The following is a 25,307-nucleotide window of genomic DNA, read 5'->3' on the forward strand; positions in this document are numbered from 1 at the left end:
CATCAGACTGATTTGTTTATTTATCTTCTGTCTTCTGCCAGGGGCAATGTCAGCTCTGTGAAGGCCAGAATTTTGTCCTGTTCTTCTCCCTGCCACAATCTGGGAGTCTAGAACAGTGCCTAGCATATGAAGGGGTTCCATAAATATTTATTGGCAGAATGAATGAATTACAATTTCTTTTAAACTAAGGGCTCCTTGAAATTTCTATGAGACTATCCTGGTCAGCCCCTCTGTCACCTCAGCAGCTGCCCTTTTAGACTATTTTTAGATGTTCACATCTGCCTTAGAGGAAAGCGTCTGGTGGAGGTGGGGGAAGCAATGAGAAATTCACTCATGAGTGATTGAAATCACGAATGAAAAAGCTAGCATAGGCAATATTTACTCTCTGCCTCCAGTCCTATGGTTTCTTTTCACAGTTGACCTTTTTAGATCTGTTTTGTGCACCTCTTTGTGTCTTCAGTTAACATTTTCTGTCTCTCTGCACACATGAATTAGACACTGTCTCCCCAGGTGATACGGTGGTCTCTTCAGTTCAAGCACTTGTCTATAAACCAGCACCCGCAGTAGTCCAGAGCTCCTGTTCCTAATTCCAGCGAGAGAAAATCTAATCACCTGGCTTGGGATTGATGTCCGTCCTGATATAATTTTCAATGGCAATGGGGGTGAGGTATCTTACAGGTCTGCAATTCCTTATCTGAAATGTTTGGGTACAAATGTGTTTTGTTTTTCACAGCTTTTCATATTGTATAACGTCAATGTGGTTCATATACTGTATATTATATAACATCACCACTGGGTCTGAGGTCACATTCTAAAATTAAAGACATGAACATTTCTTCAGGAAATGTATGACTATTCATAATAAATGAGACAAATAAAAATTATAAACATCTTCAGATCAGGCTAGCACGGGTTTTGCAGTCAAATAAATTCAGATCAGGTTGGAATTTGCCCCAAATGAGTTAGAAAATCTTTTGGTTTTCAAGAGTTGTTTGGATTCCTGATTGAAGATGTGTAGGGTAACCATGAAATTTACTATCCAAACTTCACTTCTGAAAGTAAAGGCGGTGCTATTAAGAATTACACTGGGAGGAAACACTGAGAATATGCAGTAGTAGCAGTGTCGTTTTTTAATTTCCCAACCTTCCCATAATCATGGTTAGAGCAACAAGGATAGCAAAATCAAAACCCATGAGCAATATCTACCAAAAAAAAACAAAAGAAAAGAAAACCTAAGTGACAGGAATCTCCATAAATTCCAAAGGCAACTAAATCTTCAGGAGAGCTACAAGATCTGCATGGCATCCATGTAGGTGGAAGCAAAAGGAAGCTATGGGGCATCAAAGGACCTGAGAACAGGAGAATCCACAGATTCCGCCATTGACACATACTGAAAATGTGGCAGGTCCACTTGAAAATAGCAACTGAAAGTGAGAGGGATATTTGCATACTCCAGTTCTCAGGTGAGTGCAAAGATTTGTGGAAGCTGTCCAGAGGGCTGCTGTAGTCTGGGTCCTATAAACTCTCAAACAAACAAAGCAATGTCTCCTTTTAGGACAAAGCTCCTCACCTAGAAGAAACATTGGGAGTTGATCCAGAATCGGACAGGGACAGCAAAGAAAAAAATAAGATCCAGATAAAAACTGTGGGCAGGCAACATCAGGGGCAGTTCTCTGAAGTATGAGGCCATAGTTTTTAAATCACTCCATGCAAAATAATCAGAAGAGAGAGCTCTAGAGCTTTGAAATGAGGATATTGAGGATGTACTCTAACTCCCCCACTCCCTCCTTAAAGTGAAAGAAATTAATTTTACATAATAATGACCAAGAAAATACAATTGTGGTTGAATCCCAAAGTTTTTATTTTAAATAAGAGAATAAAGAAGAGAATAAGTAGCATGTCAGAAAACATGCCCTCAAAATTGATAAGAAATGCAGCTACTATTTCAAAATAAGCTAAAAGAAATAAAGAAAATGATATAAAATTATGGAAAATATTTTAAACATCATAGGTCAGATTTTTTAAATCTAGAAATGAAGTTACAGAACTCGGGAAAAAATTAGAAATAAAGTAATAAATTACTCAATAAATGAAGAATAAATGGTAGAAAATACAAAAGTGAATAAATACAACATATAATGCCTTATGAAATGTAAAGGCAAAAAGGCAAAAGTCTTTTAAATTAGAAATAAATAAAGAGATGAAAAGGACTCAAAAGAAAATGATGGATATAGGAGATGGGACAGAAAAAGAAAAGCAACATAGGTATAATAGGAGTCCCCCCACCTCGAAGAAGAAAACCCAAGCAGTGGAGTAGATCAAATACTGAAATCAAGAATTGAAGAAAAGTTTCCTGAAATAAAAAGTCACTTGAAACTGCACATTGAAAGGACATAGCATGGACTTGAGAAGGAAGGAAGGAAAAAAGGAAGGAAGGAAGGAAGGAAGGAAAGAAGGAAGGGAGGGAGGGAGGGAGGAAAAAAGGAAAGGAGGGAGGGAAGAAAGCTCAGAAAAACCAACACTGAAATGTAGTTTTGAAAATCTGCCAGACTTTAAGAAGAAAATCTTTCAGGCATTCAGACAAAAAAGACAAGTCACTTGGAAAGAAAATATGATTATCATCAGACTTTTGAATAACAATGCTTTATATCAAAGGAAAATGATGTGATATATGTAATATAACCAAGCGAAGAAAATGTGATTTTATATTTTGTATCCAGCCAAATTTATATTAAAGTATAAATAGTGAGTGTAAACTGTTAAGAACATTAAAAACTCAAAATATTTTTTTCTCATGTGCTCTTCCTGAGGAATCTCTTCAATAATAAGCTTCGTGTGATCGAAATGTCAGGACAGGCAGTGACATAAGGACTGGTGATTCAAGATTCTTGGCATGAGAACATGAAGATACAAATATAAGATCAAAATTTTAAAGTAAAAATCTTGTAATCCTGAACTTGAGGTGGAAGTTTCAGCATAAACTCATGTTATGTTTTATCTTTAAAATTGTCTTAGCTATATCCATTGAAAAGGCGTAGAAACCATGACCAATGAATGAACATCTCAAGTGCCCAGATCGTGGTCTCTAAATACTGCCTTGCTAAAGGAAAACAGGACTTGTTGGAGCAATAGTTGATTCCAGGACCGCAGCAGGAAACGCACAAGATAAGCCTGGACCATCCTGTTCTATCAGAAGCAAGGAAGCTATCAAAGACTATTGGGATCTTGTCAAAGAACTCAAGAGCCAACATGAAGATATGCCCACTGGCCAAACATGGAACAATTTGAGTACCAATAAGGATAATAGATGTAATAAATTAAAACACATAAAATAAACTTAAATTCATGAATTATGATGCAAAAATAATAAATTGAAAGAAAAAAGATACAAGAAACCTAAAGATGAAAAAAGACTTAATAGACATATCAATGCATGCGCTTGTTTGAATCCTAATTCAAACAAAAAAAAACTTTAAAAAGATCACATTTATAACATTTATGAGAAAAGTTATATTTTTAGCGCTTGATATTTCATTATATTACAAAATTATTTTCCATAATCTTCAGTGTGATGATAGTATTATGGTTATGCTTTCTCTTATGGTCTTATCTTTTATAATAATGATGCCTGGGATTTGTTTAAAAATAGCACAGGAAGCCCAAGCGTAGTGGCACATCTCAGCACTTTGAGAGGCCAAGGCAGGACGATCACTTGAGCCCAGGCGATCGAGGCTGTAGTGAGCTATGATCGTGCCGCTGCACTCCAGACTGGGTGACAGAGTGAGACCCTGTCTCAAAAAAAAACAAAACAAACAAAAAAAACCAACAAACAAAAATAGTATAGGAGAAGAAATGAAGATGCACGGAGTCTTATTATTCTATTGTGTATATTTTTATACATTTTCAAAGTTTTCTAAAATAAAATTTTTTTTATTTACATCAGGATAAAAGACATAAATTAGGAATGTCCCAAGCAAACCAAGCTGCATTTGGCCTATGGAAAAGAGGTGATAGATTTATGGGCCAGACAGTTACAGGGACTCAGAGAAGTAGAAGGATAATTGGGTCACACTCCAAAAGGTGTCCAGTACGATTACATTCTGATTGTTTGGTATTTTGGATGTTATTAGCGCATCTATTTTTCTTTTTATTTTTACCTGCCTCTATCTGTGTTTAATTCAAGTAATAACAATTTCTTATTTGAGAAGTTCTACCATGTGCTTTTTGTTGTTGTTGTTAAATCTAGCTCAGTTTCTCCAAAAGAGCCTCTAGCAAACAGGCCACTAAGATTTGGCAGCTTTATTGTTGAATGCATTCAATTATCATTTTTAAAGTCTAGCACCACATTCCTTTAATGATTTAGGATCTTGCATGGTTTTAAATGTCTCCCAAAGCTTTCATTGTAAATTGTGTTCAACATCAAAGGAGGTAAGTGATGCCCAGATGCTGTTTACCGCCTGTGAAATTCTCAGCACTAAATGGGACGAGTATCCCTTGACAGATTCAGAATTAGAGCTGGCTAGAAAGAAATAACCGTCATTTTTGGATGCTAATCCCAAACCTAGCACTGGGTAGGAAAAACCACACACAAAAATCTTTTTTAAAATGGACTTCTGCAATGACTCCTCTGCTTTTATTTCGAATTCCATCAAGAAGCACAGTGACAATTCTGAAGTCCACAGGGGCAAAGAGGTCCCCTGAGGCTACAGCTGATTTAGGGTTTCTATTACTGGATTTCAATGGCATTTGTTTAAACCAAGCCCCTACACCAGAAATTTAGAAAAGTCCTCCTTATCCTTTATAAGCTCCTTTAAAACAAAATCAAAACTAAAGTATCTGGACATCCTCTGCTGTTTTCTCTGCAATGTCCTGCTGGGAGATGTTGTTCGTATGCCAGGTGCCATGCCTGATGCTTCTCCTCACATCCTTTGATGTTGGGATATTCGTGTAATTCATAAGGGGGTTTATTCTAAAGAAATATCCCTTACGCTTTCAGGACATATTTTTAAAAGGAAAAACAAAAAAAGCAACTTCCACTCACCCCAAACCACCATGAAACGTTTGCTAGCTTTGTATCTTTCTGGCTGGTTGGTTACTTTTCAACACAAAACCCTACTATGGCCTATCCAGTATAGTAGGGTTTCATATTGAAAACTCTGTCATTTTCATAGTAGAATTTTAAATAGGCCAATAGTAGGGTTTCATGTTGAAAATTCTCCATTGCATGGTGAAAATTCTCCATTGCATGGTGGCAGAGAGATCCCTACCTTTCTCCTCTCGTGCTAAAATTCATTCCCGTCCCACTGGACACACTTGTCTGTCTGTCCCCAGATGTTTACCAAGGACCAATCACGTTCCAGAACAGTTTTGGTCTCTGGGGAACAAGTTACACAGCCACAGGCCTCCTTTCTTTTCTTCTAAAAGGCTTCATGTGGTGCAGGCTAATCTGCGGTGTTGAAGTCGTCCTTGTGTTTCTTTCTTTGTGACCCAGGGTGTTGGATAACATTGCAGGTAAGAATGTGGGCCCTGGGGCCAAGCTGCCTGACTTTGGGTTCTGGCTTTGGGACCTCAGACAAGTCTCTTAGATCTGCTCTGCCTCAGTGGACTCATCTGTAGGATGGGGATACTAAAGTTCCTACCTCCTGGGGTGGGTGTGAGAATAAATCAACACACATAAATAAATTTGTTGTGAAAATAAATCAATCCACATAAAAGTGCTGAGAAAGTGAGAAATGTTCTGGACAAGTCAGCGATTTGTTATGGAAGCAGAAGACACAGCCATCGGCTCCAAGGCGGCTGGTGACTCTCAGGGGCCTCCCCATAACGTATCCCTCTCCTCTCTCCTCCCCTTTGCAGCCCCCTAACCCTTCTATTGTCATTCTCACCTTCTTCCCTGCTCTACTATTTTCTTTTACTTTCCAATCATTCACTTCTCTTCAACAACCCAAAAAAGAACATACACTCTAATTGCGTAGCTTGCTTTTTAAAATAATGTCTGTTGAACATAACCTGAGAGTGTTACCTGGACAACACATATCAGGGCATGAGACTTTCTGGCCTCTCTCCTGTCTCCTTCTAAAGAGGAAGGCTTTCTCCTGCTCAGCCCCTGGTCTTGCTTTTGCTGAGATGAGGCCAGGGATGGAGTCGCAGGGCTGAGAGCAGGAGACTCTCCCTGTGCCAGGGAGGGCTGAGTTTTGGCTGGAAAACAGAAAGCCCCTGAGGGGGGTGGGGAGAAGGGAGCCAAAGGGATCAGAGGAGTCTTGGGGAACTGGTGTGGGGCTGGAGTTTTGAAAATAGAAAGGGAGAAAAATAATATGGGGCACTTTGGAGAGAAAGAAGAATAGAGGCTATTTTAGAAGTTTGCCTGCGTGTGTGTGTGTGTGTGATTTCCCCTCTTGAAGCCTTTCAAGAAAGAGTGCTTCAGGGATGTACACATTACCACCAGGGCTTTCGAAATCTGATTCGTGTTTCTTTTGGATTCTGTGAGCAGGAAGGCCCAAATGTATTCGGGTTACAATTACAATAGGAGCTAGCACTCACTGAGCACCCACTGTATCCCAGGTACCAGGCTGGGGTCCTCATCAGGCAAAGTCTCTCATCCTCAGAGAAACTGTGCAAAGAAGGTAAACTGATTCCTTTTTTACTGGAATTTAGTTCCAGTGAAGTTAAACTCACCTTGCACCACACAGCTAATAAGAGACAGAGTTGGGATTTGAACCCAATTCTGTCTGATTCCAAGGCCTGGAGTCTTTCCACCACTTCACTGGATCTGAGCATAAGCCTTTACAGTGCATGTTTAAAATGTTCTGTTTATTATTATTACTACTTTTTAAAATTTCAGTGGAGTGTCTAATGTAATACCATGTGCATTCTAGAACGTGTTGTCCTTAGCACCTTTGAAGTCAGATACCATCTCACAGTTAGTGGATGCTGCTGGTCATATGGTTATTAGAGTTTCATATCAAAACTTCCTATTCAGGTGTCAGAATGAGACTCAAGGAAATTGATAATTTTTCAAATATTTTATTGCATGTGTACATACTGCCAGAGAAAGAAGGGCTCTAAGGAGACTGTTTAAGATTTTAGTGCAGCTACTTAAAAATAAGTACATAATGTTGTTTGATTTCTGAGAGGCCTAAAAGAATAGTAAACAAATCATGCAGCCAGCATTTTAGAGCGTACTACCTGGGAAAAGCATTGTTTGTTCATAGCAAATATGTAACCACAAAACACATTAAAATGCAGAAAAATCATCTGACCAAACAAAATAACGATAAATCAGCTTGAAACTTGTTGCCATCACAGGATATTAAATACGCTCATCTAGGAAAGAAGATGCATTAGTCACCGACCGAACTGTGCACATAATTAAAGGGGTGGCCGCACTATGATTTATAGGTTGGATCTTCTAATTACTTAGCTGTAGCAATTAGGATTTTCTTTGTATTACACTTCTTCAGGCCAAAGATGCCTTCTATCGCTCGGGCCAGATTTAGGAGGGCAAATTCTGGCTTCCATCCCACCCCCCAGTGCCACCCCCCAGCTGAAGCTGTTCTTAACTGGAGATCTTAAAGGCAAGTCCAATGCTGTGAGGAGGAGATGAGAGGAGAGTCATTGTGACGACCGAACTTGATGTCTCCTGGAAAGACCACTTTGCTGGGGGTCTCTTCTCCATTTCAGGAGGCCTGTACCCTTGGAGACGTGGAGTTCTGTTTTCATCGAATACAGTAGCTCCCAGACATTACTAGAGAAAGATCAGAGGGGCAGGAGCTAAATAGAAATATATATCACATTTTTTAAGCCTGCGTATTCCATAACAGTATTATTTTTTACAAAGGCTTTAGGAGGCCATTGCAGCAGGAACAGGAAGGGGAGCACATCTATTATTTATCTAATGCATTCCATGTGCAGGGACCCTGCTGGAGTCAAAATGGCAGGGTTCAAATCATGGCTCAGACACTTACAAGCTGTGTGGCATCAGGAGACTTACTTAAACTCTCTGAACTTCAGTTTTCCTATCTGTAAAATGGGACTAACTAGATTATCTATCTCAAAGAGTTTTAAAGATTAAAGAAGATAAAACTTCAAAGCAAGCACTTAGCATAGCTGTCAACCACTTAGCAAAGCACTCAATGCATGCATTATTTGTAGTGTATTTAATGTGTTCAACTCTGTGAATCATTGACTCAAATTGACAGCAAATATTTAAGTACCTATTGAGTGACCCAGAAGGCCATGTTCTTTTTATTACCCTTTTTTTCCCTCCCAGGACATAAACCATAAACTCCTAGGCACAGGAAAGCCATTTATTAGGTTGAATAAGAAAAATTCAAATTTTTGAAGTGTCAAAGCCTTGGATTTAAGCTAGTGTAAATCAGTTTTCAGATATTACAGAGCTCTGGAGAACACACACCCAAATGTCAGCAGAGCAGAGCCATGTGGCTGAAGCTCCTCACATCAAAGCAGCCCATTGGGTTACACCGAGATGGTTAAGTGAAAGCTTGGTGGTGCTTTCCAAAGATTCTGTTCAGGGCCTGGGAAGAGAGGATAGACCCTCACTTTAATTCTGCAAACATTGGTGAGTTATGCCACGTGCCCAACTCTGCGCTGATGTCTGGGACCCATGGTGTCTGTTCTCAATAGCCTTGGCATGAACATTCAAACACTCATTGGTGATGCCAGTGACAAGAGTAAGAGCCACTGACAGAAAGAGTAGCTGATGTTGCTTGGTGACATCTAGGGAGGCATCCCAGAGGAGGGGACATCTGAGCTACTGTTTGCCATGAAAATAAAGATGGAAGAATTTCATGGGGAACCAAAGAAAGCCTCTAATAAGTTTTGAACTAAATAACAGAAGTGATAATCACAGGTACTGTGGATGTAGTCAAACTCAAAATCCACATTCAACTCTTTTTTTTTATGTGAAGGATCTTATCTTTTAGCTGTTCTGAACAACTTCCCCAGTGTGAAGGGATCTCTTTCAATGAGGTTCAGTTAAATCAAGACAGGACAGTGGCCTCCAAGGCATCTCGAACTAGGGAGAATGCCTAACAGGCATTCCGCAAAACATGCTGAATGGAAGGCATGCGCCCACAGAAGGTTCAGCTCCTCCTTTCTTCTACCTAGCCTGAAAGGAACAACTACATTATACCTTGGCTTGTTTCCCTTGGCAAAGAGATTTACAGAATGTGTTTTCCTTTCTATTTGTGAACAAATCAGTACTCCAGAAGATCATGCTGTTTGCGTTGGCAATATAAGCAAAAGTGGATGGGTTGTCACCAAATAACTTCCGTGGCCATGAAATACCCACCCATCAACTTGCCCTACAATAAATAGGATCTTTTATCAGTAGAAACGAAATAGTGTTGCCAGCTAGAAAATAGCCCAGTTGGAAATATGACCTTATATCATTTGGTGAGTCACCTGGCTTTGCACTGAAGTGTTTGAGATCCTGCTACGTGGTTGGAGTGTTGTTTGCTTGTTTATTTTTCCTTTTTAAATTTCATTAAACAGCATTTACTTGTGACAAAAGTCAGAGGTTTGATTGCAACAATTAGGAAGTGAGCTCCTTTTTCGGTGTGCTGGGGGAAAATACTTCAACTGAGACAAGACCAGCAGCAAACGTCATCCTGAGAAGCAGCTGAAAAACATCTCTCCCAAAAAACGTTTGTCCCAGCTCAATGCACTGAACGTGCGGTGGTCCGAACTCATGAGGGCTTCTGTCTTCCTCTGCCCAGGAAAGCCAGTGGGACTGTCGTGCTCATTCTGCCCTCTGGTGGCTTCTTTTGTAAAATGCATCGGGACGGCTGTATTCTAAGCAGAAGATGACTTTCTTCTTCATATGATTTCATGTGATTCTTATCTACAATTACAATGCCCAACTATCTTCTGACCCATAGACCTCAGATTCAGTTTACTAATCAAATTGACTAAAATCCTGGCATGTATTTAATTAAACACGCAATGAGGGTTAAAAATGTGGTCAATGGTCAGCTTTAAGCCAGCTTGGGTGAGCTGCTGATGAATTGTATTAATGAATGAATTCACCTGGTGAGTGAAACCCACTATACTATGTGTTCAAATCCCCAAACACTGAAAGATCAGTGAATTTAATTCATCAGACAACAAATTCACTTTTTAGTAGATTATTGACATGCTGAGGCTAAAATCTATATGACTAAGAATAACAAAATTCATTTGAACGAGAATTAAGAAACATGACTTGCTTATTATAAAGATAAGTTAATTAAATCAGTATTGGCACAAGAATAGACAAAGCTGAGAAACAAACCCACATAGGCATGGAAACTTGATATAGGAGAAATGGATATTTTAAATCAGAGCAGAAGGCACTCACTCATGATAAGTGGTACTGGGGAAACTGATTATTCTTCTGTGCACAAATAAATTTATATCATACGTCAAAGTACAGAAAAATAATAATATATCTCAAATGTGATATGGGTCTCGGTTTGAAAACCCAGACTTAGAAGTTTACAACAAAAAAGGAGACTATCTATAAATAGGATACAAAAATGCCTAGAAAAAAGCAATAATGGATGTATACAATTATCCTGTATACAACTTTTGTAAAAGTCACCTTAAACAGTGTCAACAGAAAAGAAGATATTTGCAGCACAAATGTCCCATGAAATCTTAGTATCCAGGCTATATAAAGATTTCCTAGAAATCTATTTTTTAAAGGCAAATAACCCAATAGAATACAAGAGAGAAAAGCACAAGCAGGCAATTTGTAGAAGAGAGAGCCCAAACGGCCAGTATATTGCATGATTTATGAGGAATGAAGGAAATGCAGATCAAAATCTTGATGAGAGAGTATTCAGCTCCCAACATATCATTCATTAAAAAAATCTGGCAATAACAGATCCAAATGAAAACAAGGATGTGGAGAAAGTGGAAAATTTTTGAATTGGTACAATCACTATTTAATATTTAACAAACAACTAATTAATAATGAATACCTAATTAATTGAACTTTAATAATAACTAGTGTGTGTTAAATCAATATGTAATACATAATGAACATCTAGGTAATGTCTATGAAGCTGATAACACACATTCTGTACAGCCAAGCTCTTCCAGGTCTAGAGAATTTTTTGCATATGTGCACCAGGAGACATGCTGGCAATAATGGGATTGATGGGCCATTGTGGTACAATCAGCCTCAGGTGCCCCAGAGCACCAGTCATACTTCTGGCAGAGCTCAGCATGGTGGTTACAAGCATGGGCTTTGGGGGTCACACAGACCTAGGGGCTCTTACACTTTGTAGCTATCCAGGAATAGCACCATTTCTCTGGGCCCTAGTTTGCTCATTTGTCAGTGAGGACAGTGAGGTCTCTGTCCCAAAATTATTGGGAAATTTAAATGGCAGAGCTATTTGTATGGCCATAAAGTATCTTTGCACAGTGCCTGGCACAGATAAATGGTTGCTATTGTTTCCATTATTGTTATTATAATTATCCTCACTGGACATTCATACTAATTTATGATTCAGGAGAAATAATCTTTTCTGACTAGGAAGACAGTTATCAAGAAAGAATGTCCGATGATATATTCTTAGGATAGCAAGATTGGCAGTCAGAGTGTTCAAATGGTGAAATAACCAGAGGTGTGTAAACAGTTTCACCATTCATTGGATTATAAACCAAAGTCTCACCAGCCCCAAGTCATCATTCTCCCAGAGCAGTTATGGTTGGCCCCGTCTCACTGGCAGTAGAGACTGGTAGGACATGGTAACTCATCAGATCTCTCACTCAACTTGACACCCTTGGTTCTGGTCATCAATAACGTACCTGCACTGAGTTTGTGAGGTGTCCCATTTTTCACTAAAGACCCTACATTGTCTGATGCCCAACCCCTAACCCAGCCAAGAGGAAGACCAAGAAGTCAGATTTATCTAATGAAGTAGGCTGGCTTGGCATGTGCCTACAGGATTGAGACCTGAAGGATGAAAGCCAGATTAAAAAAAAAAGAAAAGAAAGCTCAAAAGCCTCATAGGATGTGAAAGCCACATGGAAATAGCATAACGAACTGTACTTTACACTCTAAAGAATTTTCCCTCCGGAACTCACAAATGTATTTATGTAAGAAATGGCAAATTAAAGAACCCTTTCACCTGTCTTCACCAGAAGGTTTCATAGGACATAAACTGAACCTAATCAGATTTTCTGTGAGATACTTTCTCCAGGTCTCCAAAATGTTCACTATCCCCTTTAAATTATGGTTAAGGGAAATTCAAATTGGAAACATTCAAATAAAATTGCTGAGTTTAGCTTTCATGAGGAATTAATCCTTAGCTTGGGTAATGATTAATGGGTGCTAAGACCTATAAATTTCATAACTTTGTCCTTGATATAGTTATTTTTCTTCCTTAAAACCTAAAAATACATCTTCCCTTCCAGCAAGATAGAGACACAAGATGTCCCTGTGGATGAAAGGTGCTCGAGACAGCTATCCCTCTACAAAGACTCTCTAATGCGCTGTTGGCCATTGTTCCTGAAATTCATTTGCGGGACAGTTGGTGGAGTAGGTTGTAAGAGCAGATTTATGAAAAGAATGTAGAATTTGACATGGCATGCCAAATGTAAGAGGGAAATGCCTGACAAGCAAAGAAATCAGTACCAAGTCAAATAACTTTACATATATGCAAATGGGCTGGAATTGTGCCTGTCAGCCATCACTTTGTGGCCTGAATGCTGAAAGGTATTCAGAACCATAGACAAGATTGGGTGAACCAGAACAAATTTAATTCTTCAACAGCCCTGGACAATGCTCACAGCAGCCAGTATCCACATTCCCCCAGGGCCTGGGCTGTGCCAACCTCCACTGCTGTCTGGGTCGGGCTGCAGGGACTCTTCAACACTTATTTGTTCATGCATTTATGCTGCAGTTACTAAGAAAGCATCTTCTACATGCAAACATCTTCTACCTGCCATAAGATGCTTTGGCTTAAGAAGGAAGGGAATTTTCAGGACAACTTCAGGGTCTACTTTGAGTTCTTTGATGGTCCCTCTTTCTAGCCAGGTGAATTTATCTGTCTGCTCTCCCATCTGTTAGTACCAAGTTGCCCAGTCCCTAACATGACATCCTGCATATCACAGCCTTAGTGTTCATGTCCCCCACAATTCACATGCTGAAATCCTCACTCTCAATGTGATGGCATTAGGAGGTGAGGCCTTTGGGAGGGGATTAGGTCATCAGGGTGGGGCTCTCATGAATGGGATTAGTGTCCTTATCAAAGAGGCCTGAGAGATCCCTCACTCCTTCTACCACGTGAGCACGCAGCAAAAAGGTGCAGGCTGTGAGCCAGACCCTCACCAGACACCAGATACAAAGTCTGCTGGCACCTTGACCTTGAACTCCCCAAGTCCAGAGCTGTGAGAAATAAATGACTGTTTATAAACCACCCAGCCTATGGTACTTTGCTATAGCAGCCCGAACATAGTGCCCTACCAGGGAGCACACTGGGATAACCCGGGGACTTCCACAAAGGTTTGTCACCCCTCTCCTGATGGCCCACACCTTTCCCTGACTTCCAGGTTCCATCTAGAATCCTGCCAGCTTTACTGCCCAGCAGATGCCTGTAGATTTCTTAATTCTGCTGCTGCCAAACTGGCACCTGTTTTCTGCAAACCTTTCTTGATCCCACTCTGGGCATCATGTTCAGAGTCCTTTCCTGCCAGTATAGGTGGAGTTTTCTGGAAGCTGCTGTTGTGATGGAGTTTGGGCTGCAAGATGTTTATAGGGGATCCACACATGTGGAAGGAAGGAGGAATTTTGCATTGGGCAGAGGGAGAAGTCTGCCAATACGGCACAGAGCTCTAGATGAATGTGGCCTGTCAGAATTGTCCCCTGTTGAGGCAAAACGGCCAGGGCTTCATCCTCCAGCCTCGCTCAATTACGGGATGTGGGTTCCTCTAAGGGAGGATGTGACCTTGGGCAAGGTGGCTGTCCACAGCTGAGGAGGTTGCCTGCTGTTCCCACTCCCCATTTGGGGCTCTTGGGGGGTGTGTCTTCAAGTCTCACACCTATTGTCTTCAGTACAGACCCCTGCTGGCTTTGACCTCACAAATCTGCCTGCCTAGGGTTCCAATCTGCTTCTGTCATTGTTCGTAGACTCTCTTGAAGCATAGAAGACAACTCAGCTTCCTAGAACTTATGATTGTCACGTTAATGCCTGGGAGACACAGATACTGGGAAGCTCTGCTGTCAACCCCACTGCCCAGATGGGGTCCAGTTACACGCCCCCCCTCACACATGCCCCTAACCCCCCAACTATCCCATCCTCTGAACAGTCCTGCCTGCACTATGGGTCTGTTTCTCACTGAAAAAAAAGAAAAAGGAGATGGGAAGAGAGAGATCGCTTCCCAGGCAGGAAGCCAAGTTGGACTCATCTAAATGCATGGTTACAACCACACGGCAGACCTGTTGTGGGGTTGTATTAGTCCATTCTCACACTGCTATAAAGAACTTCCCAGAGACTGGGTAACTTATAAAGGAAAGAGATCTAATTGACTCACAGTTCTGCATGGCTGGGGAAGCCTCAGGAAACTTACAGTCATGGCAGAAGGGGAAGCAGGCACCTTCTTTACAAGGTGGCAGGAGAGAGAAGAGAAAGCAAAGGGGAAGAGCCCCCATAAAACTATCAGATTAGCTGGGCGCGGTGGCTCACACCTGTAATCCTAGCACTTTAGGAGGCCAAGACAGGTGGATTGCCTGAGTTCAGGAGTTCGAGACCAGTCTGATCAACATGGCAAAATACTATCTCTACTAAAAATAAAAAATTAGCCGGGCGTGATGGCGGGTGCCTGTAATTCCAGCTACTAGGGAGGCTGAGGCAGGAGAATCGCTTGAACCTGGGAGGCGGAAGTTGCAGTGAGCTGAGATGGTGCACTGCACTCCAGCCTGGGCAACAGAGTAAGACTCTGTCTCACAAAAAAAAAAAAAAAAAAAAAAAAACCACACACACACAAGCAAACAAACAAAACCATCAGATCTCGTGAGCACTCACTCACTATCACGAGAACAGCATGGGGGAAACCACCCCATGATCCAATCACCTCCCTCCCTCCATACTGGGGATTACAGGTCCCTCCCTCAATGCGTGAGAATTACAAATTAAGGTGAGATTTGGGTGGGGACACAGAGTCAAACCATATTAGGAGTAAACAGCGAGAGAAAGAGAATTGGGTTCTATGTGCCAATATCTGCAAGATGGTTTTAACTCCTTGTGAATGATGCCAAAAGAAACCATTTTAGCTAGGACATTCAGGGGGCCTGGGATCTATTTTAAGCTCTAGAGGCCATGGAAAATCATTGAGGGCTAGTTTCTTGAGTGTTTGGTAAATCCTTACTGGAGTAAGAACTGCTCTTCCTCAAATATCATTCGTATTTCTCAGCTAGGAACTAACCCTCAGGCAGAGATCCTTTAACCCTGTCAACTTTTCTCTTTCCCCTCTCAGATTGCTGTCCTCTGGTTCCACCATGACTTGCATTATTTCTGCCTTTGTACACAGACAATTTTCCCAGCCTCAATTTTCCTTCCTGCCTCAAAAGAAAGAAAGAAGAAAAAAAGGAAAGGAAAGAAAGAGAGAGAGAGAGAAAGAGAAAGAAAGAGGAAACGAGGGAGGGAGGGAGGAAGGAAAGAAGGAAGGAAGGAAAGAAGGAAGGAAGAAAAATACCACCTCCCCCTGAGAACCTTCTTTGATTAGCATCTCCTAACCCTGATTATGAGTTGACTCTGCTTGTTTCCAGGAATAGGTCTAATGGCATTGTATAAGATTTCAAAGGATTGCACAAACTATTATTTTTATTTCATCAGTTCCTTTTTTAAATCAATTAAGCAGCAAATAAGACTGGAGGACGTTTTAGTGCCATTAGGGATAGTTTAGGTTGTTGCTTTTTGCTTTTTATAAACTGGATTTGTTGTAATGAGATTTGGCCTGGTGGTTATTTGCATGAGGGTATTTGCTAAACATTTGCAATTGTTTCTAGCAGGGGATCTATATGAAATTGGTCTGTGTCAGTCACAATCAAAAGACCCCATCGTGATATAACAAGATTTCCTGTAACCCTATATAGGTTGTATTAAGATGCTATCCCTCATTAGGGACCTCTCGTTGTATTAAGATGCTATCCCTCATTAGGGACCTCTAGTACAAAAAGGTGCCACTGTGCTTCAAACACTTGTTCCTCATCTGAGTACAGCCTTCTCAACCACATGGTAGATACTCAAGGTAATGACCACACCCTCAATAAACAGCAGCATCAACAAACGCACATCGGACCTCCACTCCATACCAGTCACTGGATCAGGGGCTTATGTGGACTAATTTAATCCCTCCAGTGATTCCAGGAGAAAACTGAGATAAGTGGATTTCAAAACTTTGTCCAAGGTCAAACAGGTGATGAGATTGGTTAGAAATTTGGATCCAGATTTTCTTTCCAAATTCTACTGCTTTTTCTCCAAGTACTTTGTTACCAGCCCACGACAGGATCAGTACAAGTCTCTGAAACCCAACAACTCAAAGTTGGCTAACCACAGCTCCCATCCCCCAGGAAGTCAGGATGTAAAGATGTTTTCCCAAAGAGCCAAAAATTAAGGGGATGCCATCCTGCCTGATCCAAGAAGGCTGTGTTGAGCAAGGGTATCTGCCATGCACTGTAGCTTTTCTCCGCATTATACATCACATGTTGCTGGTCTCCTCCTGCCACACACATGTCAGGTCACAGGTCACACCAGATAAAATAAAGAGCAGTATCAGGAACACCACACAATCTGCTTGGGTCTTGGATCAGAGCTTTCAGGAAACCCACAGTGACCTGTCTCTAGGTGAGCCCCGGTAAGTAATCAGCACGTTGCCTCTTGAAACTCGTTCAATTAGCAGATGGGCCTTTGCCTAAAGTAACTATTAGTAAGAAGTACAGGCATTGTTTTATCAAATTGTTTTCCTGGGATCTGTTGTACTTAGTGCCATGCAATCACCCAGATTTTCTCTTACTACAAAAAAGAAATCTCGTAAGCAAAATAAGGGTGAAGTATGCCTCCTCCCCTCCCACCTAATGTATGATGGAATGAAAATGCAGGTTGTGAATAAAAATCCAGCCCCTGCCTAATATATTTCCCTGTGGGGGAGTTGTGGCTTAGCAGCTCTGGCACTGCATAGGCAAAAATGCAGAGTTTGTCTCTTTTGTCAGTCTGGAGATAAAATCCTATTCTTTGTAATCCCTGAAGAAACAAATCAAATAAACTCGGGCTGAGCTAACCATTTTCAATCCATCAAAGCAATCAAATTCTGTTTACCTGAATCACAATGATTTCTAAAATGTTATTAAAAAGTAAAATGGAGTTTAACTATTCCAAAAAACCGAAAATGATGTGCAAACACAAAAGGGATAAGATTTCTGTAATTATGTAGACATAAAGTCGGTGCCATCATTTGTGCCACAATACATTGTAGCTATGGCATGTAAAGATAAAAAGCCCTTTGTCTAACACCACTGCTGCAAGTGATGCAAAAACATAATTAATGTAAGAAGTCTTCAAAGGGGTGACTATTCATTTCGTTAGTTTTATTGCTCTTTCGGGCAAACAATGGTTTTATAATTTAATAAACCAATTAACTGATTATGTCTCACCCAAAATATTTGTATATCACCCATTCTATCATCTCAAAAGTCCTCATCCCATTTCTTACCCTGACAGTGTTGTTGTAAATGTGTCTAATTAGGATATTCGGCAAATGGGTGGCTGGCAGGTTACTTCGAAGCAAATTCTTTGGGATTTTTGTTCCGAGGTGCTTTTGCAAACATTTGCAATGAAAACAGAGAGCCTTCTCTTTTGGTGTCATTAAAAGTTCAGATACCACATTATCATGACTGTTTAGAACCACTTTGAAAGAATGATTGTGAACCTGTCTCTTTATTATAATTCCTTAACTATTCTGCAGGGGGGACTATGCAGTCCCTAAGCATGGCATGCCTTATCACCTCTCAAAATTGCCTCTTCTGTTCAGTGAAGAGTCATTCTGTGGACTGCAGGTACCTATCGCTGGCTGTATTATAACAGTGATGCTCACCACATTGCAGCCGATGAATCTGCAGCATTTCCATTACAACCCTCCATTATCGAGGACAGAAAAGCCAGCTAGGAAAAAAAAAATGCACCCAGGAATAAAACTTGACATCCTGGCAAACGAAAGAAAGTTTCAACCTAGGCACATTCTTTCAGCACTTTGAAATATGAAATTGTCATGACAGGTTTTCAGTAGCAAGAATATATGTCAATAAAAGCATAGAAATGGAGTCATTTAAGAGGATTTGCTGGAAGTCTCGGTCAAAGGTGTTTTATTACAAGTACAAATGCACTCCCTGCTCTAGTCCCCAAAAGCGACTGAGGATCTCAAGCAGGGACTTTACTTACTAGTGTTGCATAGTGAATGTTATTCTAACCTGTAAGCTGTTGGTTTTATCTTTTCAGCAAAGCATTCATTCACTTGTTCATGGAACCAAAAATCAAGAGCCTCCCACCCACCCATCATGAACTAGAAGGGGTCCCTGCCTTCACGGAGGACATCATCTAGGGAGAATAAGCACAGGCACAATATAGATGCAATGGGTGCGATGAGAGGGGCAATCCATGGCCCTATAAGACACACAGGAGAGCACTTAGATCAAGAGGATCAGGGAAGCCCTTTTCCTCAGGAGGTGATGCATAAGCTCCTGGCATTCAGGAGTGAAGTTAGCCAAGTAACTGAGGAGGGGACAGAGTCTGGTGGTTGCTCAAAGGTGCAGTGGTGACAGAAAATGCCCATTCAGGACCCCAGGAACCCTTTATCATGGCAGGAGCCTGGACCACAAGGCAGAGGGGTAGAAGAGAGAATCATAGGGTGGACAAGCCCATGCTGCTCAGGGTTGGGGTCATAATGAGGAATTTGAACTTCATGCCAAGAGGCTACTTCATGGGGCTACTGAAGGTTTGCAGCAGAGGAGTCACGTGATCAGATTTGCATTCTAGAAATATACACCTACACTTTCAAAGAACTCATCTTTCCTATACCCCACCTCCCAAAAAGTCCTAATGGTTTATGGTTAGTATGTGACATATGGTTTATTTTCCCTGTGAAAAATAACACTGAGCTATTAGTATCAATCTTTCCAAAGACGCAGTGGGGCACCAACCTCCTGGGTTACCATGTGTTCATTTGGTGCCTAGACTTCACTGGAGTCTATGCAAAGGATCTTCCCTCAAGCTGGGGAGAGAAAACATAAACCCCAATAGCACCCACATAAAAACTAGATCCCTGAGGTCCCACACGATGAAAGGACAGACAAGATGTTCTGAACATTAGAGGGATGGTTTTCTGTGGACTCGGGTGTGCGGAGAAGGTTCATGGAGGTGGCATGTTCTGAGATGGGCAGGAGAAATGACCTGAGCAGAGGGTGAGATGGGAATGATCATGACAGCACAGAGAAGCAGCCGAGCTGTCTCATCCCAGAGAGCGATAACAACAAGAGGAGAAAGTCGAAAGGAGGGTGCAAGCACGTCGGATGTAAAGCATCGGGTTTTGATCTCCACCTGGTGGATGACTAAGTAGGGTGATGACATCATTGCCACCACCAACACCACAGGGTATGGTGTGTGTAGGGCACTTATCTTCACTGCTTTGAGCTGGGACTCAATCCTAGGTCTTCTGATTCTGGACTCTGTTCCTTTCTACTGTACCTTACTGCCTTTCCAAGACTGCCAGGAGATAGAGAGAGAGGGATGAGTGACAGGTGACACAGACAACGTGGATGCTCCTTGAGGAGAATATGCTTGAACAGGATGCCAAGGACCAAAGGGAACTTAGTGTCATGCAAGACCCTTTGTGACTTGGTCCTAACAACGTCTCCAGGTTTTCTCTCCCTCATGCTCCCCGAAAGCAAGACATCCTGAAACACTTGCAGTCCTCCCTCCTGGCCCCATGCCTCTTTATGCGCCACCCCTTCCTACCCAGGAAACCCTTCCTCGTCCTCTGAGACCGAGACCCAGGAGGCACCTTCTCTGGGAAGCCCTGCACAGCTATCCCTCCACCTACCCCAGGCCACCCTGGGAATCGCTCCTATAGAACTTTGTGTTATTGACCACTCGTTCACCTGTCCTTGACATCCTCTGGTCTAGGAACTTTTTGGCTAAGCACAGGGGTTACGAGCTTGGCCTCTGGTTTGATTTTGCAAGCCCTTCTAAGATAGCACCAGAATGTAGCAGCAGCTCCATCACCATTGGAGGAATGTAAGGCTGGATAAATGAACTCAAGGAGAAGAGGCTGTCTTATAGAACCTGCCCAACCCAGTGGTGCAGAAAACACTACTAAGGAAATTATATTTTCCAAGCTCCAGAAAGTGACAGCGGCTATCAGAAGAATGTTTACTTCGAGGCTACTCCTGCTTAAAACAGGCCTCTTGGCTGTATCACACTGCCTCTAAACAATCATTCAATGCGGACACTGAAAGAGAAAAAAAAAAAAGTCAATTCCAAGAGGGGAAAAGTTAACTCAAGGGGTTGTTTGATTTCTTTGGTCTTGCAACTCAATCAAAAAGGTCACTCTTACAGCCCTGTGTAAATATAGCCTGGGTCTGAGTGTCTTGAATCATGTGACAATGTTATCTCATTAATTCCTTCAAAGCAACTAACAAGTATGGCTGAGTAAGATAACAAGCATTACCCAAGGGCCTAGGCCAATGATTCTCAAATTTCAGGGCACATCTGAATCACCTGGAGGGTTTATTACAACACTAGCTGCTGGGCCCCGCCTCCGGAGTTTCTAATACAGTAGGTCTAGGATAGGGCTCTTGAAGATGCGTTTCTTCTGTGATTTTTTTTTTTTTTTTTGTGACTACATAAGTTCCTATGTGATGTTGACGCTGCTGGTCTGGGGACTGCACTTTGAAAATCACTGCCTTTAGACTATTGATAACCTTGCATTAAGAACTCTTTTATCAGTTCTTTTTTTTTTTTTTTTTTTTTTTTGATAGAGATAGGGTGGTAGGGAGAGCAGGGGTCGGGGAGAGGGCTCGCTTTGTTGCCCAGGCTAGTCTCCAACTCCTGACTTCCAGTGATCCTCCCACCTTAGCCTCCCAAAGTGCTGGGATTACAGGCGTGAGCCACCAGGCCCAGCCTCATTTATCAGTTCTCAGACACTTGGTGCCAGATTGATTTGCTTCAGCTGAGCAAATACTGAGGTCACAAAATAAAGTGAAATCAGCATGCTCACCTGGCCTGAATTGTTTCTCCTGTAGTTCAAGATGGGAGTGGCCACTTGCCAGCTCCAGTCAGACCACAGAGCCAGAAACGCCAGGTCTGGGGGTATTATTTTTTCAAACAAGAATCCCTGATATCAACTGCATGCAAATTACTCCAGCTCTCCCTTTGAGACAGCCATGATAGGGATTTGAAAAGGAGGTCAAAGTAAAATTGAGTTCTGACTCAGATTTCACCAAAATGGGTTTTCAGATCAAATCAGATAAAACCTCTAAGTACATGGGATTCGTTTGCCCCTACTCAAATGTGACCTCTCCTATTAAGAAGGGAGGAAAATGCTTGAAGAACCTCTTCAACATCAAATAGCAACTTAAGAGCATTTTCTGGTGATTTAAACTTAAATGAATCAGAAACATCTGGATTAGATTTTACTCAAATGCTACACAATCTAAATAATTAAGGGGGGAGAGGAAGCACTTGGCAAATGGCCCTTTGGGTTTAATCAGGTCGGGAGCACTTGAAAATGGGTCTGAGGTGTTGATGAGCTCCGGGTAAGGTCCTCAGACAGAGCTTTTCTACTTTGAAAGCTCAAAAGTCACACAAATCACCTTCCCTTCTCTCAGGATTCCTGGAGGGCCCCATTGGGACAGCTCATTCACAATGTGATGCTCCAGATGAAGCTGGATGCCTGATGACCAGGGGTCAGTGGGCATTATGAAGTGCACACATCAGCCTGAGCACAGCGGCCAAGAGTCTGTGCTTGTCAGGATAATGCAGCCAGCTGTGGCCACACACGAGTCCTGACGTCTCAGCGGCTTTACACAGCTAAATCCATTTCTTACTCATGCCATCTGGGTTGAATGACTCTGTGGTACATCTCTCCTCCACACAGTCACTCAGGAATCCAGGCTGCTTCCAGCTCATGATTCTGCAATGCGTTGTACTATGCATATCTCCATGGTTACTGCTGAGGGGGAAAACAGGGACGGAAGGATGAAATGCCCAGTTTTGCATCTCAATTCTGTTATTAAGGAGCTGTGAAGCATTCTGCAGACACTTGACCTCTTTAAGCTTCCATTCATTTCTTCCCCTATAAAATGAGATTCATAATGGTACCCCCTCATGGAGTACATGTGAAAATCAAATGAGATTTGTCGTTGGACCCCTGCTACTCCAAGTGTGGGCTGCTGACCCATAGCATTGGCACCACCTGGAACCCTACAAGAACCATGGACCCTCAGGCCCCACCCCAGACCTACTGAATCAGAATCAGCATTTTAATCAGCTCCCCGGAGATTGATGTGCACGTCACAGTTTGAGAACACCACAAAGAAGCCTCCAGCACACGGTACATGCTCAGTGAGCATTAGTCATGTTATTATCATCTAAACTCCAGCTGCCTTTCCAGACCTGAAAATCATTGAGTCAATTAGCAACTCACAATCAGCAGGGGCATCGGGGGAGATTAGCAGGTTTAGGGTCTGGCTTCTCATCATGTGAAACAGTGACACTTCCTACTGATGCCCTTTCATGAAAGGGCGGAGAAGGGGTTGTTATTTTAACTGACAAATCAAAGCAAGTCAGGACTAAGACTGCAATCATTTGATCCTCATTATCCCAAGGAATTTCTGCCCATATGGCATGCTGCCCTCATCATTACACACTGATCACAGACCCTGTACATTACCTGGGACCAGCCCAGAAACATAAAATGTAGGGAATGGACCCAGATTTCTAGACAGGCTGTCACGGAAAATTTCCCTCCTTGGGGGGCTGGAGAGGGGAGGATTAGGATCAGTGTCAAGTAAACCATTACCCCTCCTGGTAAAACACATTTCCACGGTCGGCCCAGCTGTCGAGCTCACTAAGTTTATGGCACTCGTGTCCCAGGATGTGGAGGGATTCTTTTGGCTGGCTGCCTGCATGCCTAATTTCCGTGCCTACACCAAATCATCATCCAGAAAGTGCCCTCTGCAAAATGACTAAACTCATATCAGGTGTCTCTCCCCAGCCCCTTCCCCTGCCTCCACCTCCCTCCACAAAGGCCCTGTCTGTGACACATGACACTTGAGTGCTTTCTCTTGGTAATGGATCATACAACTTCTGAAGCTCAATTTCCTTTCCTCCTCAACACGGTGTCACCTCAACCACATTGATCAATATGAAGGGGAGTAATGCTCATAGCAACTTGCAAACTGCCCTCTCTCTCTCTCCCTCCTCGCCTCTGCTCCCTCTCCTTCCTCCCTCTTTTACACACACACACACCCACACACACAAACACACACACACACACGCAAAATACTCAGAACATTAAAGAAAGCTGTTAAGCTAATCTGGTGCATCTAAATGGGCAATATATATTGAATCCATGCTCCATTGATCATAATTATTGCAGGGCCCTTTATCAAGTAGCCATCTTAAACCATTATTTAGAGATCATTTTGCTTTCCATTACTGTCACTATATTGCAAAATTCGCTGGGAATTGGATGCCTGGTGATAGAGAGGTGTGCACAGTATTAGCCAGGAATCTGCCCATGTCATCCAGGAGTGTTTCCACACAGAAAGACTTAGCACCACAGTCAGTGAACTTTTGAAGAGCCCCCCAAGCCCCGATCAGCTCTATGGTAGAAAAATAAATCCTCCACCCGGGTCTGATTTTCCACCTTGCCTCTGCAAACAATATCACCATTATTCTTGCCTTACGATAATCCCCAGTAAGACCCTCAACATACAAAGCCCCCGACTCACACAGGGCATTTGCAGATGAAGTGCAGTCGTTGCAAAGTGCCTGAATAAAGGCATCTGGCCTGTGGGAAAGAAAACAAGGACATCTTATCTGGAATGCCCCAGTCCTCTAAAAGGGAACTTTTATGCCAAAACAATGGCTCTCTTTCTTCCCCATCCTAAGGATGCCCTGTTCTACGTCAGTACCATCTCTTCTCCATCCATCCTCTATTTGCAGAGAAGGAGACATTGGTACTTCTCAACAACGATGAGATGAGTGCCAGAGTGTGGTGGTTAAAGCCATTGACTCAGTCATCAGAGCCGGGCTCAAACCCAGACTTGGCCACCTGCTCTCGGCAGAGCCTCAGGCAATCCATTTACTCTCTGCCAAGCTCCAATATTGCTTCTGTGGAAATAGGAATTAAGATAATTACAAACCCCCAACTCATATGGCAGTTGGATGGTTCTGATCCGGTGCGCAGTGAGTGCTCAGTACAATTTAGCTATTATTACTGACACCTCCGGCAGCGCTTCTCAAATGTTAACGTGCACCAGGATCATCCCAGCTGCCATCCCCAGCCCTGGATTTTCTAATCCTGTAGGTCTTGGGTGGGGCCTGAGATTTTACATTTATAACAAGTTCCCAGGTGATGCTAATGGTCTGCGGCCATACTTTGAGAGTCCCTGCTCTATGGAACTGAGAAGTAAACAGACTTTACTTCCCTGCTTGGGTCAACGGCCAAAAGAAAAAACAGTGAATGAAGCAGACTGAAGCCCGTCCGGCTGTCAAAGAAATATCGTAAGATTTAGAGTCAGACTCACCTGAATCTGCCTCCTGGCTCTACCACTTACTAGCTCTGTGATTTTAAACAACTTCCTTAACTTCTCTGGGTTTCTTTTCTCATCTGAAGTTTTTCTGTACTTCATGGAGTTGTTATTGGAAATTAAATTAGATCACTTGTAGGAAATACCAATACAGTTGCTGGTATGTGATAGATAAAAAATTGTAATCATTAATAATAATATTACTTTGTATTATATGAAATTATTGATATTTGACCATATTTTATCTATCAAAAATGGCAGTTTTATACAGACTGACCTAATAATGATAATAACAATAATGGCAATATTACTGAGCAGACTTTAGCCACCCCAGTTTTGCCAAATAACTAGCTGGCGGACTCTACTAAAGCAAAGTTGAGGACGTCATTCAGTTAAATTGCAGCATCCTTTTAGCTACCATGTTTGTCGACCTGGATGCCTGATTTATCCCCATTTCCCCAACACACACTCGCACTGTTCTAATTCACTTGGG

This window comes from Pongo abelii, chromosome 8 (genome assembly GCF_028885655.2).
Source record: "Pongo abelii isolate AG06213 chromosome 8, NHGRI_mPonAbe1-v2.0_pri, whole genome shotgun sequence".
Classification (NCBI taxonomy): Eukaryota; Metazoa; Chordata; class Mammalia; order Primates; family Hominidae; genus Pongo; species Pongo abelii.